At 34.9% G+C, this 21,448-nt stretch overlaps 1 protein-coding gene across 11 annotated transcripts in view; it reads right to left on the reverse strand.

The window, feature by feature from the left end:
• LOC145261064 (hydroxysteroid 11-beta-dehydrogenase 1-like protein) overlaps nt 1-21,448 on the reverse strand; it is a 321,599-nt gene that overhangs the window by 91,002 nt on the left and 209,149 nt on the right. The window contains exon 1 of one of the 11 annotated variants that reach the window (XM_080119232.1): nt 4,692-7,512. The exons of 9 other annotated variants lie outside the window; for them this stretch is intronic. The gene's annotated coding sequence lies outside the window, so the exon portion shown is untranslated. Of the gene's footprint in view, nt 1-4,691; nt 7,513-21,448 lie in introns of those variants that run through there. One more of the 11 variants, XM_080119236.1, reaches the window with a different exon arrangement.

Below are 21,448 nucleotides of genomic sequence, written 5' to 3' on the forward strand. Positions count from 1 at the left end.
CTAAAATCTTCGTATTAAATTTCATATTTAATTAGCACTTACACTTTACTTTAAACATATTTCTTAATCATTTTTTTCTTTTTTTATTTAAACCCGTTCTTTTTAATCAGGTCTTAGGTGTGATAATAGGAATTTATTTCTATGTAGACAGCTTTGTATAACATCAAACTTTTTGTTTAATATTTCTTCTTTAGAATTCATTATATGGTATGACTCAAATAAACATAGATTACATCTTTTGGATTTACTAGGTTTATATCTTCTAACTTTATCTACTATTGACCATTTTAATTCAAATTCTATTTTATTTATACAATTTCAGGAATTAAACGATTCAATCTATGGTCCCCCCTCGCCAAACTTTCACAAGAAACACTAGACTAGCTGAAAACACTATCAATAATTCCCCCCCACTCTTTATCTGTGCCTAAACCTAAACATAGATTCCATGATTAAAGCTTCTTTCTTAGAACTGCACGCCTGTGGAATTGTCTTCCATTTTCATGCTTTCCAGCTGTCTATAATATGGTTGTCTTCAAGTCTAATGTAAACAAGTTTTTGATGAGCTGTTCCACTTAAGTTAACAAATTTACCGAACTTCCATTACTATCGATTACTATATTGTCCTTTCGACTACTGTACACTCTTTAACCCTTATCCTTGAGTGGCCTATCGGCCTTGATAAGTGATGACGCCTATGTAAAAAAAATAAATAAGTATCTTCTAGCTTTATCTACTATTGACCACTTTAATTCAAATTCTATTTTATTTATACAATTTCAGAAATTAAACGATTGCTTTCCAATGGACATTCGTTAGGTATACTACAGTTACATTTTTTCTCAATATTAAATTCTCCTGATTTAATCCTGCTGTTATTCACTATTTTGTTAACTTTACCATTATTTGAACTTATCATAGTTTTACTTTAATTTGTTGATAATGAAAGTTTAAATGTGTTCTTGTTAATTATTTTAGTTAATCTATTTTCTGGGGAGAAGTTCTTCTCAACTATTTTGTAAAATTTCAGAGATATCATTTTGTATATGTTCGCTGAAAGGTGGATTAAACCAGACTTGCTCTTTGTGTCTATTTCTCCTCGTCCTAACTGCATTATTACTATTATATGTTTGTTTATCATTTTTAATTCCATTGTTTTTCTTATCTTTATTTTATACCTATTTTTATTCCCTACGTTTCTTTTTCCTTTTATCCCTATATATTATGTAGTTTATCTTACTATCTTCATTATCCACCATGTAGTTCCTCTAACCCAATTCCCTAATGCAATCGTGTTTCTCTTCTTATTTTTAATGTTTATTTTTGTCCTATCATTATTTCTATCCTTACCCTCATTCCAATTTAGTTCCTACTCTTGTCAAATGTTAAATGATGCAATGTGGTTTTTATATCTGCCCTTAAAATTACAATCAGTTCTCCCTATATATATCGTTTTACTATTATCCACCTTAACTTCACATTTGTATATAATTTCAGAAATTTCCATGCGTATTAGATCACAATCAAATGAATGGTGAAAAGCATAGAGGAAAAATGTAAATGTACCGTGAATAGGTGTGTCTCCTTTTTTGATGATTAAACGAAATATTTTTTTTTGTTAAGATATGGTTTTATATTCTAAAAAAAGTACATTAGAAATAGGAATCTTACGATATGCAATAAATAACTTCTTTTTTTTTTTTTTTGGTTGGTTGTGCATTTGAAATCATCAATCCGAATCTTTTGTATTTTCTCGTTTGAAAAAAAAAAAAAACGAACTCTTAATCGTAAGTCTGACTATTTCTAATGTTAATGTTTATGTTAAACTGCTGATAGCTGTGTATTCTGTAATTCCATAGAACTAAGCAAGGAAGGGGAGCGGTCATTAATTAGAGTTTTTTTATGATAACGTTAGTATCTAGTAGATGACTGTATCTAAGATCACGAATAATTTTTTTTTTACATGTGGGTATATATGGCTATGAAAAAAAAGGGTCCAGTGATTTTGGGTTCCGGTTGCTACTACTACCTACGTGGATTTGGGATTATGTATTTGAGAGAGTGAATCGAAGAAGTAAATAGTAACATTTCTTAAATGGTGACGTATTCTTGCTGGAAATGGTGTGTGTGAAAATTCTGCATAGGAATTGCCTCTTTGTTTTCTTATAGCGTCGAAAGTGATACGGGAAAAATCGACTTTTTTTATTAAGTATAGAGAAGAGGTATCAGCCATATGTATTAACCTGATGATTTCCCCCGAGAATGAAACATAAACATTCCTGTGTAGTTTACGTGGCCTGGATATATTTTCATATTACTAAATATTTTGACAGTGTTCAAATCCTAAATAATGGGTTGCATTTTGCAACACGGGAGAAAATCAAAACACTCAACACCCGCATAAGTGTGTGTCTGCAAAAACAACGATTCAAACTTAAACACGAAAATAAAAAGGTAAATTTGTGAATGAACACCCACAGGTATTATCTTTCTCCGAAAAAAACAACAACAACAAAAAAAAACAAGAAAAAAACAAACAAACGAAATCCTACTTGATGTTTGCGTGTGTGTGGGGGGGGGCGCTATGTGTCCACACCTTGAAAAACTAAGAGGAAAGAAAAAGTTAGAATTTATAGTGGGGGATCAGTCTCATATATAAAGTTAACGTAAAATTTGATCTTACTTAAGACCCATATTAGCGTTTTATAGGAGTTTATCAAAATCTTTATTTATTTTTATAGTATTTATCTCCCATAGCAAAAAAAAAAAAAAAAGGGAAACTGGTTAATTGCTCTAAAAACGCTTAAATTACTAGAAAACGCAAGATCATTTAGTGCTTTTTTAGAATTGCGTCATGGCACGAAAATGTCATATTCCGAAAATCACGTAAATTGAACAAGTAGTATTTTAATAAATTAAGAAAAACAATTTTTTACGATTTTTTGCGATTAATAATCTAATATATAAACGCCTATATGTCTGTCTGTCTATCTGTCTGTCTCCATATTTTCAAACTCTATCTCTTCCGAAACTAAAAGTCGCAGAGCGACGCTAGGGGGGTCTCAAATTAATGGATTTTTTTATGAACCGTTCTTTTATGGGTCTTTAGCCGGTTAAAATAGTTTTTAAGAGGTCAAAAATGGGTCAAAATTGAAAAAATCGTTATACATTTTGTACATTCGTCTTAGTTCATATCCGTGACACGTTGGTACAGTGGTAACGTCACCAGCTTTGAATGCTACACTTTTGCTTTCGGTTTCGATTCTAGCTGATGGCACCCAAATACTTTTATTTTGTTTTACTTTTGAAATCACGACTCTATAATAATATATATGAAAATCTGGACAAATTAAATTATCATATTTAAGCGTATTTTACGCCCGGGGATAACCCGTTCACCTTCCCCAACCCCGCTAATAATAAAATAATAAAATAATAAAATAACAGGGTTTGTAAATTTATGTAGTCGAATTGAGTTGTCGGACTTTGGACCTAATTCTAAAAACATGGCATGTCTCAGACCCTTCCTCGCTTAAAAAAAAATACTTGATTAATTTATGTGATTTTTAGAATGTGACATCTTTCTTCCGCTACAGGTGCGTACATCATAAAGACGTGTTTGTGTTTTCTGCATTATTGTTTTTTTTTAGTGTAATTCTGAACAGGCACCGATCATTTTCGTTTTGGTAACTGTGTTTACTTTTTTTATGCGATTACGTATGGTTTTTGCAATATTGCCACTCGGACTTAGGGTTAGTAGCAAAAAGAAAGAAAATGGTTAACTGCCCTCAAAAGTTAGAATGACCTAAAACAGGAGATCATTTAACGTTAAGTTTATATACGAAACTTATCCCCCACTCTGCATTTTAATATATTTTTGTTTTTTGTTGTTGTTTTTCCTTTCTTTTGGACGAGTGTTTTAGGGTAATCACATCTAATCGCCTGAAAAAAGTAGAATCGAAATTTTTTGGAAGGGATGGGTGAATCGGTGGATGATGCTCATCTACAAATTTACAAAAAATAAAATAAAATAAATAAAATAAAAAAATAAATATGGCGGACCTCAAGAATCTTGACCCCCCCATTTCTATTTTTTTTTTTTCAGTGAATTATTCTCGAATTGACACTAGTCTATCAGATTATTAGAAAAAAAAAGTAAAGTTTGAAATATTTTTAGGGGTGCTCAGTTTCTAATGCAACGTTGTAATAAATTGATCACCTATTTTAGAACCACTACATGTTTTTAGGCTAAATTTCGCGAATTTATCCATGTTTATGAGTACTTTAATCTTTTGTTTGAATTTTGCTTTTAAAAATCATCCAAAAAAGCTAAACTGCTTTAAGAAGGATAAATTTGCGAAATTTGGCCTCAAAACGTCGAGTGAACCTAAAATGGGTGGTCGATTTACTACAACGTTGCATTAGAAACTGAGCAGTGAGCACGAGCACCCCTAAAATATTCATAAATATTGTTTTTTATTTTTCATTTTTTTTTTTTTTAATAATCTGGTAGACTAGTGTCTATTCGATGATAATCCGCTAAAAAAAAAATCGATAAAAAGATGAAAATAAAAACAAATAAAGGAGGGGGGCAAGATTCTTCAGGTCCGCCAAAAATGCACCTCCTCCATAAAAAATGGCGTTTTTTGTGGTTTTTTTTTGTTTGTTTTTTTCGAAAATCAAAAACTTACTTTTCTAAAGTTGGTAAATTCCAATTTTCATCGATGTGAAATTTCAAACTTCCCTTTTTCTTTTTTTTTTTTTTAATCCAAAGAATTTGGCGTTTCTTTTTAAATTTTCGAGTCGGTTTGTTTGTTTGTTTGTTTGTTTGTTTGTTTGTTTGTACAGATGTTGAATTGATTCCGGTGAAGACGCAAATTGAGGCAATCAACAGACTTGCGGACAGAAAAGTAAACAAACGCTAGACGAAAGCAGCCACTTAGTTTCAGATCAGCTCCGAATTGAATGCGTAGAGAGAGAGAGAGAGAGAGAGAGAGAGAGAGAGAGAGAGAGAGAGAGAGAGAGAGAGAGACTCAATCTAGGGTTACTGCTAAGTTCTTTTCGTTTTCTCTTCCAACGAAGATATTGCTGTCAACTATTTTTCTCCCCTCTTCCCGCACAGCTTTTTATCTAAAATAGTCACCCCTTCTCCGACATCTTTCTGAGAAACAACCACCTACCCGTTATCTGTCAAATAGTCCCTCACCCCGACACTTTTTATGCCAAATAGTTCCCTTTTCCTCTGAGGCCCTGTCGGTGGGGCATTAGAATACACCGACTGTCCCCTTGCAGAGGGTAAAAATCCCTCAATGGGGGTCCTGGATATGACCTTAAACTATATCCAGTGGTGAGGCCCCAGCTTGCGGGCTTTGGGGAGTGTGGATCCACCCTTTAATTACCATTGCTCCCAGGTCCACTCTGACCCGGAGTGGTAGTACCTGTTAGGGTTCCAACTATGGGTTAAATAGAAACCGACTTGAAAACAACAAATATATTCTATTAAAAACTTTTTCTTCAAAATCTTTGGATTCGGCATTAAATAACCCGAAAAGGGTTGATATGCCGTAAAACAAAAACAACCAACCAACCCTTTTCCTCTGACACTTTTTTTTTTTTTTCTGCCAAACGGTCTTCTTACCTGTGGACCCTTTCATTGCCAAGCAGCTCCCTCTTCTCTTTAACATCTTTTTTTTTTTGTTGTTCTCAGTTAGTGGAGGAGAAATCCTTCACTACTGAGACAATTTTCATTTTGTTCCTTTTTCTCCACATTAAAAAAAAAAACGACCCTAGTGTCTAACTCTGCCCTCGTGGGGAGGCAAATAGAAACATCTTTTTTCTGGCAAACAGTTCACCTTTCTGACCCTCCCCTTATTTTTTTTTTTTTTGTCAAACCTTCCAACCTTGACAGCTTTTCTGTCAAATACCTCGCCCCTCTCCAATAAACAGCTTTTCTGTCAAATTTCTTTTTTTGTAAGCGAAACACCACTTATCAAGGCCCGAAGGCCACTCAAGGATAAGAGTTAATGGATGGAAGGTGGTAGTTCAGTAATTGTTAATGGTGTACATTGGGTAGAATTTGGATTATTTAAGCACAACAAAAACTTGTTTACATTGAAGTTGAAGATTACCATATTGTAATCGTCCGGGAAGCAGGCCAGTGGCACAGTGTTCTACTAGCGAGCAGTTCCAGGAAAGAAGCTTTGTTCATGGAATCTGCGTTTAGATTAAGGCACAGTTAGAGAATGGGGAATTGACAGTGGTTGTAGTCAGCCGGGAAGCAGGCCTATGGAACAGTGTTCTCCAGGCGGGCAGTTAGGAAAGAAACTTTGTTCATGGAATCTGCGTTCTCCAATAATTTTTTTTTTTTTATCTCATTTTACGTTAAATTTACCGACGCACTTTCTGTGAAAAAGCCCCCAACACCTTTTCTAACAAAAATTTGGGTTTTCTGACAAATAGCGCACCCCCGGCAATTTTTTGTTAAACATATGCCCCCACCCTAAGTTTTTTTTTTTTCAATAAACAGTCCCTCATCCCCCAACATCTTCCATGCAATCAGTCACATATTCTTGCACTTTTCCTGTTAAATAGCACTCCACTTCACCGATAATTTTTTTTTTTAATCTTAAATAGTTGCCCCTAAATTATTTTTCTAGCCGACACAATCCATCCACTAGGTTTTCTAGAACTGGTGTTTTCTGTCAAATAGTTGCGCTTTTCTGGTAAGTGAACATTTCTAAAACTGAAGATTTCTGTTAATTTTCTTTTATTTCGGACTATTAGTCTCATCTTATCTTTTTATTGGTGCACAACGTTTCGGCCAACTTCCTCTGGCCTTCGTCAGGTGGTAACCGCGACGGATAGGAACTTCGAATCTCCTAACTGCATTCTCAGCCATCACTGCCATCCGTAGTTGTTGTCGTCTCACCACATTTTTGACCAATTACCTCTGGTACGCTTTCTGTTCAACGATTCCCCCTCATTCTCATTTAAAAGCGAAGAACTTTGTCTTAAAATCACACGACCAGGCATGTATGTGATTGACGCTACAACACAGCGTTAGTCATCGATATTTTATCTACCCTTCTCCTTCGACTACAAACTATAACTGGCCAGTCTATGAAATTCAGGATATACCGATTTCTTAGAGTGATTGTTCCATACGATCCTAAAACATCCGATGTTTACTTCCTGGAAAGGATACACAGAGGCAGTAGCATTCATCAATAGAGATGGGTTTTCAGTTTTGTGCCAGGCCGATTACATATTGTGTCACGTGACTGACCACCAGGCTCTTTAACACGGGGAAATAAGATTTTCTTAAAATCAACAGTAGTTTCTCTACAGTGCAATGTATTGTGAACTAAGTAATTGCGTAAAGGTATGTGAAGCTTCCTCCCAGTGCAACACGCAATCAATCGATTTTGTTTTGAAAAATGGACCATTTCAATGACAATAAAAGTATTGGAAGTGTGGCACATTCGTTGATCATTATTTTATCTCTCTTGGGCAATGTCGAGTTTCCTTGCTAGTATATATATATATATATATATATATATATATATATATATATATATATATATATATATATATATATTAAAGCAATTGTGAAAGGAAGACGTATTCCTTCGGAATTCATTTTATATTAAAAAAAAAAAAAAGACCGAGGAGAAAAGGAAAATGGATAGCGACTAAAAAATAAAAGTAGGGAAATAGAGGGAAAAAAAATCAAAACGAGTCAATTGACATGTTTCGTCCTCACTCGTCAAAATTGGAATCGAGGGATTTATTTTTTAGTAATTTGTTTTCCTTAATGATAAAATCTAAAAAAAAAAAAAAAAAAGAGAGAGAGACGGGAGCAAGAGCAATGGTATGGGGATGAATTTTAGAGGCTGATCACATTCAAACCCCACAAGCAGTCCTTTTGGTTACAAAGGGAAGGCTTCCTAAGGCGAACGTGAACAGTCTCCAAGACTTTTAGATGTTATACGGAGTGAGCTCGACTCAATACGGAGAAAGAGTCGATGCTGAAGTTCGTTGCACAATCCCGGTATTTAATAAAGTGTTCCGTTATAGCGGATCCATATGTGTTGCTTACAGCGTCGGTAGGTAGGAATGTGCCATTCCTGATTTTGCTCGGTACATGTTGTTGTATGCGACTTTCCAATTTTAAAGACGTTCGACCTCCGTAGTCGGCACCGCAACCACATTTAAATGAATAAATGACATTACTAATATGATGAGGGTGTAGAACATCCTTTTTATTGGAAGCCATTAATGGTTTTGTATTATATAAAACACGAACATTTGAAGCAAAATAACATCCTTCAACAGTTCACCAAACAAATTAGTTTATTTGTTTGGTGAATTTTTCACTTACTTTCCCCAACCACGGCAATCGAATATAATCCAGACATTTATCCACCATATTGGGTTTTGTTCGTAAAAAATCTGCTCTTGTCCTTTTAATGGTGGTTTCAATTACATCTAAAGGATACCCATTATTGGACAAAGCATCTGTAATTGTATTTAATTCCTCATCCATTTTTTCTGGCGAGCAGATTATTAGGGCACGATGTGCTAATGTCCAAATTAAATTATATTTGCGCTTGTTAGGGCAGAATGAATCCCAGCGTGTATACAGCCCAGTGAATGTTAGTTTGCGATAAATCGATGTAAGGTAACTAGATGGAGTTTTCGTTACCAAAACATCGAGAAACGCCAGGGCGGAATTATCTTCACTTTCATACGTATACTTTACCGCCGGATGCATACTGTTTAGTAACGAGAAAAATTTGTTTGCCTCCGAATTACTATCAAATAGGCAAAACGTGTCGTCTACATATCTAAAATAGACCAATGGTTTTATGGGTCCTGACATTAATTTTTCCTCATGGAATCCTACAAAAATGTTGGCCAATGTGGGTCCCAACACGGAGCCCATCGACACACCATCAATTTGCCTGTACATTACATCATTAAAGCTAAATTCAACGGATGTAACGGCAAATTTAATTAGTTCAACAAATACGTGTTCAGGAACGGAAGGTGTTGGACTTTGGCTGCGATATAAAAAGTCAGCACAAATATCTATCGTTTCTAAAACTGGGACGCAAGTAAATAAATTGCTGATATCATACGAACACATAAATTTATTTGTACTCGTTGATTTTTGCATGTAGTCAGCGAAATGAAATGAATCTTCAGTATTTACTATAATAATTTGATACTGGCTGAAGAATATTGAAGATTCATTTTGCAACCTTCTGTTGTGAGGACCCTACCATAGATAGAATAGGTCTTAAGGGAATATCCGCTTTGTGTGTTTTAGGTAGGCCATATAATCTTGGACGGATAGAATCCGAGGATCTAATCTCACTAGCTACCTCAGAAGAAAGTAAACCACCTTTTACCCCTTTAACTAATTTTTTCTGGAATTTAGATTCCAGAGTACTCGTGGAATCATGGGTCTCAACAGGGCCTAATTTAACACATTTGTCACTATCGCTTAATATAAGTGCCATTTTGTTGACGTATTCCTCATGATTCATTATGACTACCCCAGACCCTTTATCAGGTCTAGTTATCACGAGGGATATATTTTTACGTAGAGTTTTAATGACGTTAAGGTGTTCATTACGTCATTTAAACTCTGAATGGGATACTGGTGTACTAGAGTAACTGTAGGCAAGGTTGTTTAAACTTGCTTTTAAGTCCCTTAATTTATTCACGGAAACCGGTTGAAGTTTATCTGAGAACCTAAAACTTCAAACTCAGAGAATATTTCTTCTCGTTTTGTATTACTTGGTGGAGTGCAAAATTCCAACCCATGATCGAGTACGAGAAGTTCGACTGGGGACAGTTTCTCGATGTTTTGGTAACGAAAACTCCATCTAGTTACCTTTTTTTACACAGTGATCACCACTTATCAAGGCCCGGAAGCCACTCAGGGATAAGGGTTATTGCAAGTACATTACGTTAGTGTGGAGATTTGATGAAGTGTTTACTTAAAGGGGCAGTTCATTAGGAATTTGTTAACATTGAACTTGAAGACATCCAAGTTGTAGTCCGGTGGGAAGCAGGCAGATGGAACAGAGTTCCACAGGCGTGCAGTTCTAAGAAAGAACCTTTGTTCATGGAATCCGCGTTTCGATTTAGGCACAGATATAGAGTGGGGGAAATTTTTCACAGTAGATTCAGCTAGACGGGTGTTTTTCGTGAAAGATTGGCGAGGGGGGACCAGAGATTGGAGTTCAGACGAGCACCTGCCATGGAAATAACGATAAAACAACGATAGGCTCGCAACGTCTCTTCTGTGGGAGAGAGGTTGCAGGGTAGAGAAAAGGGCATCCCCCACTAAGCCACGAAGTCTATTTTGTACTCTGTCAAGGCAGGATAGGCTGTTTTTAGCAGCTCCTGCCCAGATATGGCAACAGTATTCCATCCTTGGACGTACTTGGCTTTTATATAGATAAAGAATTGCATCAGTAGTGAGATATCTTCTGGAGCGGTAGAAGGATCCCACCATCTTTCCAGCGACCTTGGCAACAGACTTGATGTACGTGTTCCATTTCAGATCAGGAGTAAAGGTCAAACACAGAAGCTTGTAAAAACACGGGGCCTCACCCAGACGAGAGCCATCCATCACAATTGATGCCAGATGGGGATCAGAGCGTTGATGATGATTTATCGCAAACCAACATTCACTGGGCTGTATACACGCTGGGATTCATTCTGCCCTAACAAGCGCAAATATAATTTAATTTGGACATTAGCACATCGTGCCCTAATAATCTGCTCGCCAGAAAAAATGGATGAGAAATTAAATACAATTACAGATGCTTTGTCCAATAATGGGTATCCCTTAAATGTAATTGAAACTACCATTAAAAGGAAAAGAGCAGATTTTTTACGAAGAAAATCATATAAGGTGGATAAATGTCCGGTTTATATTCGATTGCCGTGGCTGGGGAAAGTAAGTGAAAAATTCACCAAACAAATAAACTAATTTGTTTGGTGAACTGTTGAAGGATGTTATTTTGCTTCAAATGTTCGTGTTTTATATAATACAAAACCATTAATGGCTTCCAATAAAAAGGATGTTCTACACCCTCATCATATTAGTAATGTCATTTATTTATTTAAATGTGGTTGCGGTGCCGACTACGGAGGTCGAACGTCTTTAAAATTGGAAAGTCGCATACAACAACATGTACCGAGCAAAATCAGGATAGGAACATTCCTACCTGCCGACGCTGTAAACAACATATATGGATCCGCTATAACGGAACACTTTATTAAATACCGGGATTGTGCAACGAACTTTAGCATCGACTCTTTCTCCGTATTGAGTCGAGCTCACTCCGTATATCATCTAAAAGTCTTGGAGACTGTTCACGTTCGCCTTAGGAAACCTTCCCTTTGTAAGCAAAAGGACTGCTTGTGGGGTTTGAACGTGATCAGCCTCTAAAATTCATCCCCATACCATTGCTCTTGCTCCCGTCTCTTTTTTTTAGATTTTATCATTAAGGAAAACAAATTACTAAAAAATAAATCCCTCGATTCCAATTTTGACGAGTGAGGGCGAAACATGTCAATTGACTCGTTTTTATTTATTTATATTTTTATTTCCCTATTTTTATTTTTTAGTCGCTATCCATTTTCCTTTTCTCCTCGGTCTTTTTTTAATATAAAATGAATTCCGAAGGAATACGTCTTCCCTTCATGATTGCCTTAATAAAGTTTTGTACCCCCAACGCATCAGGTGCGCTTGAAAGCCAAATTACAAGGCAATATTACGAAAATGAACAAATATTTTACTCGTTTGAAATTTATTTAGAAATTTCAAATAAGTAAAATATTTGTTTATTTTCATAATATTGCGTTGTAATTTGGCTTTCAAGCGCACATGATGCGTATTTCATTTTATTCAAATTAAATCAACGCATCTATAACGGAAATCACACCCCTGACATTATATATATATATATATATATATATATATATATATATATATATATATATATATATATATAAGGTTATTAGGGTTTTTTGAAGCATGAAAAACGATGTTACTTTTTGTATTTAATATTTTTATTGTTATTTTTTATATTTCAAGCGGACCTCCGCTCTTAGTCACAAAAAAGTATCGAAATGAAAAAGAAAACCGTTGAAAGAACTAGAAATTTGTAGTGTGGACAGCGTTCATTCCTAGCAATCATGCTCGAAAAAGTTCACGTGGATTATTTTAGCCGTTTGTGGGAGAAGATTGTATTTTTTATTTATTTATTTTTTATTTTTAAATTTTGTAAAATGTTGCAACGTAATAGTGTTTAATTTAAACAGAAAAAATGAGATAACATTGTCTCTAACTCTGCCCCCTTCGGGAGTTTCATTATTTTTATTATTATTTAAGACTATCACCTTCGTTATTAATACTTTACTGTACTATAATTATCATAACTATTAATTACCTTATTTTTACCGTGTGAAAATTTCATTTCAATTCCAATATACATATTGAAATCAATTGCGTCTCATTTTTTGCCGTTTGAATTAAACGCTATTATGTTGCAACATTTAAAAAAATTTTTAAATAAATAAATAAATAATACAATCTTATTCCACAAACGGCTAAAATACGACAAGAAGAAGAAAAAGAAGAAGAAGAAGAAGAACTAGGAGAAGGGGAGGGCGAGGAGAGTGAGCAGAAGAAAATATGACTTACTAAAAAAAAAATGCGATTAATTAACCGGCCACCATAAGTCAAGGTATTGTTTTAAAGCGGTTGCGGGTCAAAGTTGAACAAGGCAAGAGAAGAGGCGGGGGCGGGGCGGGAGAGATTTTGCTAACTTTACACGAAACTAATCTTAAAGAATTGCGTTGGCCTCTTTATAAAAACAAGCCAGATAAAGAATGAAACTAATCCTAACGTCCAGAAAAGGAATTTCTTAGTTGAAAAAGATAATCTATTATGATTATCAGAAAATCAGAAAAGCCAATTTTAGCACAAAACAACTTGCAAAAATATAATTTATAAAACCATCTCCACATGTGGCACACGACACAATCACGTCGACACCCCGGTTCTCGCCAGATCACCGAAGTTAAGCAACAATGAGCCTGGCCAGTACCAGATGGGTGACAATTGGGGAAGGCTGGGCGCTGTATGTACTGCGCCGAGTCGTAGAAATTTCCAGGTTGGTATCTGGGGGCGCGTTTAACTCACTGGGTGAGATGCACCCCCGAATCAAGACGAAAGCAACGTGAAACTACCGTCTTTACCTATCTTCCCGAGATTGCAATGACTCTCGTCGTCGCCGTTAAAAACAGCAGGGTTGCTGCTGCTGATGTCTGTGTGTCTGCCTCTCGCCATTTGTTTTTTTAAATGCATCCCCTCCGAGACACAAGATCGCAAAGTGGCTCGAGGCGACTCAAATGATTGCATTTTTATAGACGGTATATATATATATATATATATATATATATATATATATATATATATATATATATATATATATATATGAACTATCACTCTTGAGAACTAGTACAAGGTTTGCTCCAGCGGAAATGGAATCATGTCGTCTTTTCTAAGACGACAATTTATTGTTTCACTCTGTATATATATATATATATATATATATATATATATATATATATATATATATATATATATATATATATATAGTCAGCCACATACAGTACTGTTTCGCTGTTTCACAGCTAATCAAGCCAGGATCGAAACCCGACTGGCCAAACGGCAGTCGGAGCTTCTAATCGTTGCGCTATACGCCTGCTGCTATGCGGGCAGTAAATTAACAATGTTTTGACATTGTCCAAATACCTAAGCTCAATTTGTTTACATATATATATATATATATATATATATATATATATATATATATATATATATATATATATATTCAATAAAGAATTGACTCGGTAATAATAAATCGAAATCATGAATTAAAATATATTTAAGCGTATTTTATGACCGGGCAAGACCAGGTGCTTCTCGCTAGCATCGTTATAAATTTGCCAAAACGATATATGCTTTTTACTCTTTAAAATAACTTTTTTTTTACTTTGGGAAGAGAGAAAATTGGGAAGGTGGTGGAAGAAGAAGAAGAAGAAGAAGAAGAAGAAGAAGAGAGAGAGAGAGAGAATATGCCTGGGTGTATCATTTACTGACCCCCTTATATATATATATATATATATATATATATATATATATATATATATATATATATATATATATATATATGGTCAGGTCATGTCATATGCTACTGGTAACATGTAACCCAGTACACTACCTGCCTCATGGTCGAGTCACCGGCGACTAAACTGGTTCCCCCACCAGACTTGTTTGGTGAGGAGGGTGGCTAGTCTCCCTGAAGGATTAAAAACAATACCTTCCAAAGGGCGAATGAACCCGTTTTCGGGGTCAACGGCTAACTTGCACCGTGTGTGTTTATGTGTATGTATGTGTGTGTTGGGGTGGAGAGGGCTCTCATAAGCCGTCGTGAAGGCAACCTTTCTAGGAGAAGCAAATCTCTGATAAAAAAAAAACATAAAGCGGGAGACCAGTATTGGCATTAAGCTGGTCTGCAGTTTAACTTGTTGCTGGCTATCTTGCTCTTGCTTGTTGCTGGATCTCAGCATTTTGAACCGAGAGGGAGAGACTTAGCTGTCGTACAAAGCTAAGACTCTGTAACATCATCTGTGTATAGATACTCCCTCAGGCATTTGTCTATAAAAATTGGTCCTGTGGCGAGAGGAGTAATTTTGGGGCTCATGGACTTTAAGTGTCTGAGGGAGTGGCACTCGTCTGACAAGACGTTGCAATCATCATATATATATATATGTCTGTAGAAATATATTTTTTATTATATATCAATCCTTATTTAAGAATTGTATAAGTCCACTGAATTAAAGGAATAAATTATAAGATGGTCACACATCATGAATTTTGGAATATAACTTTCTGTCATTTATTCTCTCTCTCTCTCTCTCTGCCTCTCTCTCTCTCTCTCGCTCTCTCTCTCTCTCTCTCTCTATATATATATATATATATATATATATATATATATATATATATATATATATACTAGCAAAAGTACTTGTCGTTGACTGGGTTAAAAAACAGCCTACAGAAAATGGACTCTGATTTATGAAAGTATGATAGGTTATGAAAAGGAAGGGTTGTAAATAGATAGCTTCGAATTTGGGGGTATCAAAACCAACGCAAAATATGATGAAAGTAAAAATAAAATAGATAAACCCCATCATTTATTATACCATATCTGTTCACACTGAAACACTTATCACAATATTCTGTGGATCTATATTAAAAAACCTTGTTAAACTTTGTGACATATTTCCATTCTATGGAGGTCAGGTGCAAACGAACACCCCATAATTTTATTATACAATATTTCTTCAAACTGAAACATAATTATCAAACTGTACTTACGCAGATAGATATGAAAAGTCTTTATTAAAGTTTGTGCCTATTTTCATTCTATGGAGGCCAGGCGCGAATGCAGACCCCGCAATTTTATTATACCACCCCTATTTAAGTTAAAACATACTTATCTAGGCACCGCCAAAAATGGCCGCAAAATCAAGTTGTTGTTGTTTTTTAAAACTAAATTACATTTATTGAAATCCATTATTTCTGAGTAACTTTTTTTTTCCAGAAAGATAAAACCCTGAATTTTATCATATAGAAAACAGAATAATGTAAAACTTTTTCTACTATTTTTAATTAAATTTTAAATGTTAAATTTTCCCAAAAAGTTAACAATTGACATTTTTTGTCTTGCACAAAAAAACGTACTTAAATATAAAAAAAAAAGGTTTTTGAAATAATTAATTTATTTATTTATTGTCTAACTAAGATTTAAGATGATTTTCTAAGAGAATATGCAAAAATATTATAATATAAGTACCTGAATTTCAAATAATTCCACTTATTCATATAGGTAACCAGATATTTCGCGTCGATGTAGAGTCTATATCGACTCTGTTTGCGTTTGCGTTTGTTAAGGAGAAAACTATGGAAGACCAAACAGGCCAAAAAAACTTATTTTTCAGTGACGAAAATTTCAATGTATTATTAAGCTGAGGCTGGCCAGTACCAGATGGGTGACCATTTGTATGAGTTTGCTTTTTAATGTGTATGTATGTGGGGGCCAGGCTCCCCAAAATGAGGGGGGGGGGGGCAATTTAAAGCAGAATAAAAAAAATTATTTCAGCGCGTTTGGTCCACCGTAGCCGAAACGCGGCAAACGTTTTCAAACGGGATCGAAAAAAATGATGCTATTTTTAACACAAAGGGCACAATATTTATCGATTTTTTTTGTATCGATTATTCAAAGCATGCCCTGTTTAATAATGGTCATGCATTATTCGGCTCGCTAAAAAAAAAATTGTTAATTTATTAATCAAAAATTTTAAAATGGCTTTTTTCGTATAAATATTAATTTTTTTTTTTTTGTTTTGCTTAACTTAAATTAATTATTTTACTTAACATATTCACCGAATTTCACATTTCAAAACTCAAAAGCGGGATAATTAAACACAATCAAATTCTGATATTCAGAAGTCAAAATAAGGTATGCAAACAAGCTTTTTTTTTTTAATCTATAATTCTGTCCCTTACAACAACACAATATGTTTTGTTCAGTTTCAGATGATTATTTTAAGCATATTTGTTCCCACTTCAAAACAAGGGGGGGTTGTAAGCAAAAAAAATATATATATATAAATATCGTTTATGAAAAATAAGTACACTGTTATAAAGTTCATTCTTCCCCTAATAATCGCTGAAAATTTCGTATTGATCGGATAATTACCTGATTTTTGGTAGATTTTTAAAAAGACGGTCCGTCAAAAAGTACTGACCTGCCCCCCCCCCCAGTTTTGGCGGTGCCTATACTTATCAAAGTATTCTTATGTACATCTATATCAAAAACACTTGTAAACGTTTTTTTTTTTTTAATTTTTAAACTTTTTATTTCCATACTTTGTGGACCAGGTGCTTACGCAGACCCCACAATTTTAATGAATCATCATTATGCCAGATCAAACATACCCATTCCTGTGTCTTGATACATCTATCATTATATGTGATCAGTTTTCTATAATAGTCAACCATATAGGGGCCTATTCATGACCAGACACACACACAGACGTTCAGCCTCATATTATAGAATATATATATATATATATGTGTGTGTGTGTGTGTGTGTGTGTGTGTGTGTATATATATATATATATATATATATATATATATATATAATAGTTCACTAGTTGTCCGCTTGAATGCTGATCAACGATTGTTTCCCACTCCAATGTTTTTACTGTGATCAAAATCGGCGAAATCACCTATTTTTTAATTAATTTGATTGAGTGTCCGCTTCATTTGGGGACTCCCCAGGAAGTAGCCCACATGCCCCTCGCAGTGACCTCGGTGAAAATACATTGTAATCTACATGGCACTGTAGAGAACCTACTGTTGATTTCATAAAATTATTTTTTTATATAACTAGCTTGGGTGCCCGGCGTTGCCCGGGTGTTTGGAGGTGTATGTTAGCAAAAAAAAAACAAAAAAAAAACAACAAATAAATAAATAAATAAGTGGTAGTGGGTAAGCAAGCTCAAACCCGTGATGCGAAGGCGGAAAAGAAAGTGAAAGAAAATCTGACGTCTTACCGCTACTCCATGACGCGACCGGAAATGCGGAATGAATAAAATTAGGCAAAGTCAATCCAATCGATACGATGACTTGCAAAAATGGCTCGCAAAAAAAAATCAACCTCCTCCTTGTAGAAAACTGCCATGTTGAGGGTGAAAGAATTAATGTTTTTTGGTCAGTTTTTCGATATTTGTCGTCCGAGACGTCGAGCTTCAAAATGATACCGATCACGTGAAAATCCGTCGCCTCTGTCGAAAGTTTTAGGCATACATACATACATACATACATACATACATACATACATTTAAACAGACAGGTGAGATTTATATAATAGATGGCTTAAATTAATGTTTAAAATGTAAAAGTCAAGTATCATGGTTCAATTGTATTCTAAATAGAAACATTCATTTCAAACGCGTTAATTTTTCGGCTTGTGTATTAATAAAACCTCTCGGGTGCACTTGTGATATTAGGCTGTCAAAGGTGTCAAAATCGCCTGTTTCTTCTTTCATTGGATTATTTCGATTATTGATTATCAATACTTGTTGAAGTTATTCCGAAACAAAGCCTATTTAAGAACACTGCCAGGCATATAAAGTATCAGCATGTAAAATTCATAAAAAATGGTCTCGCCGTTTTCGAGTCCATAGGGAACGAACTCACACGCAAAGACACAGACACAAACACAGACACACACAAAGTTCCTTATATATATATATATATATATATATATATATATATATATATATATATATATATACTTGTTTATTGTTATATAAACATGCTCACATCCCGCTGCTACAAATAGCCACTTGTTTCAATCAAACAACAGATATCATCAGGCAGCGACTTGACTATTCAAAAGTTCAATGAATAACCTGGTTATTCATTGAACTTTTGAATAGTCAAGTCGCTGCCTGATGATATCTGTTGTTTGATTGAAACAAGTGGCTATTTGTAGCAGCGGGATGTGAGCATGTTTATATAACAATAAACAAGTATTATCAGCTCTTTTTATTGAGCACTATCTAACAACCTCGTTGAATTCATTAGTCCATTACTTTTGAATATAAAAAAAACCCGAGTATATATATATATATATATATATATATATATATATATATCAACGGTTGTAGGTTCAATCCACAGCTAGGGAAAGGTGCTAGTCTAGCCGCACTGATGAGTTGTGATACAACGAAACAGTACTGTATGTGGATGACTATATATTAAGCACCCCCTCTTTTTGTTGAGCACTGTCGTAAATGTATCTTACCTGCTGCTTATTTTGGCTATTAAACGAGGCTCGCTGTTTGTTGAGATGTTTACGAGCACCGATCCATGGTCCAACTGTTAGAACCGCTGACTATCCACGCGATGGAATGAAACAGTACTGTATGTGGATGACTATATATATATATATATATATATATATATATATATATATATATATATATATATATATATATGCCCCAAAACAACTGATTTGCTTAAACTCTCAAATTTGATTGGGAGCTAAGTCGAGTATATGTTATAATACTATGTTTTATGATATCCTCGGTCAGTTTGTTTTAGTTATATTTTATTCAGATTAAACACCGGCCTCGTGTATAACTGTACCCTGGTGGGGAGGCAAGTGAACAAGAACTCTCAAAAAGAAATGTGTTTCAATGAAGTTGTCAGATTCACCGTTGTTGCACGTGCTTTTATCGTTTCCTGCGGACATTGTAGGTTGCACGTGTGCGCATGCGTGGGTGAAATGTTGAAAATGTTGAACTTGTTAAAAGCCTTGAAATCACTTTTCACTGCTGACCACAAACACGTGCACGCGCGTGGTTGGCTACTTTGAACTAACCACGTTGTCAAATTCCGGGTGTAATCTTTAACGCCTTCCGAATTTTTTTCCACAAAAATAGAATGTTGATGCATGGATGGCAAGTTTTAGAACCAATACTCGTATGTCGGATTCACGACACATAAAACACGCTTACAAAACATATTGGCTCCCCAAAAATGATGAACAAACGTTAGTTATGTCCCTAAAACAATGCATTTGTCCAGATTCTAAAATGTAATAGTCCAGATTGTAAAACACAATATACTTGCCCAGGCTCTAAAAAGCAATGGATTTCTCCAGACTATAAAACGCAATGGACTTGCCTAGACTCTAAAAAGCAATGGACTAGCCCAAACTCTGAAAAGCACACACATAAAACACGCTTACAAAACATGTTGTCTCCCCCAAACTAATAGTTATATTCATAACACATAAAACATGCTTACAAAACATATTGTCTCCCCAAAACCATGAACAAACTTTAGTCATATTCCCCCAAAACAATGCATTTGTCCAGATTCTAAAATGTAATAGTCCGGACTGTAAAACACAACATACTTGCCCAAGCTCTAAAAAACAATGGATTTCTCCAAACTATAAAACGCAATGGACTTGCCCAGACTCTTAAAAGCAATGGACTACCCCAAACTCTAAATAACAACAGACTTGTCCAGACCCCCCCCAAAAAAAAACAAAAAAAAAAACAACAACAACAAAAAACAACAACAAAACAATGTACTTGACCAAACTTCCAAAAGCACTTAACTAGCCCATACTCCCAAAAGCAACTGACTTGACTAAACTCCCCAAAGCTATAAAACTGTTCAGGTTCTAGCTCCGACTCCCACAGCTCTGCTAAATACAGAAAGCAAATCCTTGAAACGGCTTTACAACTACTTAAGCCCCTAAACTTGATTTGCTCTGTTGGTTTTTATATTGTTGCCCTTTTGTTCAAGTTCTCGCCATCTATCTGCAAAAGCGTACGCCCAAGCTCAGTCTAGCGTAAAAATAAAGAAACGGAAGAAACACGGAAAATGTTCGAGATAATCTGACACGCGGATGAATTGGAGGATCGGGTTAGGGTTAGGGTTAGGGTTAAATGATTACATTTTTACGAAAACTGTCCGCTTTTTTAGAATCTGTTTTTTTTTTTTTATCGTTTTATTATTCGAAGATTTAATTGTCTTCGCTATCATTACACCTGTCAATCAACCGGTTTTAAATATATACCCACCAACCACAAAGTAATAATAAAAAAGTAATTATAATGCCGTCCTCCACCCTGCTCGCAACTTGGACTTTAAGAGTAAAAAAAAAAAAAAAAAAAATGGAGGTAATAGTGACCGTAAAATAATAATTACGGGACTGACTTCCTCGATTTTCTTTTTAGAGATCTGTTTTTTTTTTTTTTTTTTTTTTTTTTTTCTTATGGCGGCCATTTTGTTATCTTCCTTCTTCTAAAAAAGCCTATCAAGAAACATCATGTCACACTGAACACGCTGGTGGGTGGGGGGCCTTTTAAGGGGTTTTGCTTTTTTTTCATATTGAGACAGCAGAAGCATACTGTTTATTTCTGAGACGCAAAAAAAAAAAAAAAAAAATTCTGATGGAGGTTCCATTTTATGGGGAAGTCTTTCTCTGACCAGAATGATTTATTTCAATGGTAATCGCCCCCCCACCCCCCGGACAAGACACGAAGCCACTTCATGTAAGGACCTAACAAGGACGAAACATGTTTATCACAAAGATAAAATCTGCCTTAGTATTGAAAAAAAAAAAAAAAAAAAAGGGAAGGGCTAGGAAGAAAAAAGAAGTACTGGCCTGCTTGGTCGATTATATGATAGCCTTCAAGTCCAAGGTAAACAAGTTCTTGTTGAGCCGCCCTCTTAAACAATCTAAATTTTACCTATCTACAT

This window comes from Euprymna scolopes, chromosome 37 (assembly GCF_053919585.1).
Source record: "Euprymna scolopes isolate OS-2025 chromosome 37, ASM5391958v1, whole genome shotgun sequence".
NCBI classification, from domain to species: Eukaryota; Metazoa; Mollusca; class Cephalopoda; order Sepiida; family Sepiolidae; genus Euprymna; species Euprymna scolopes.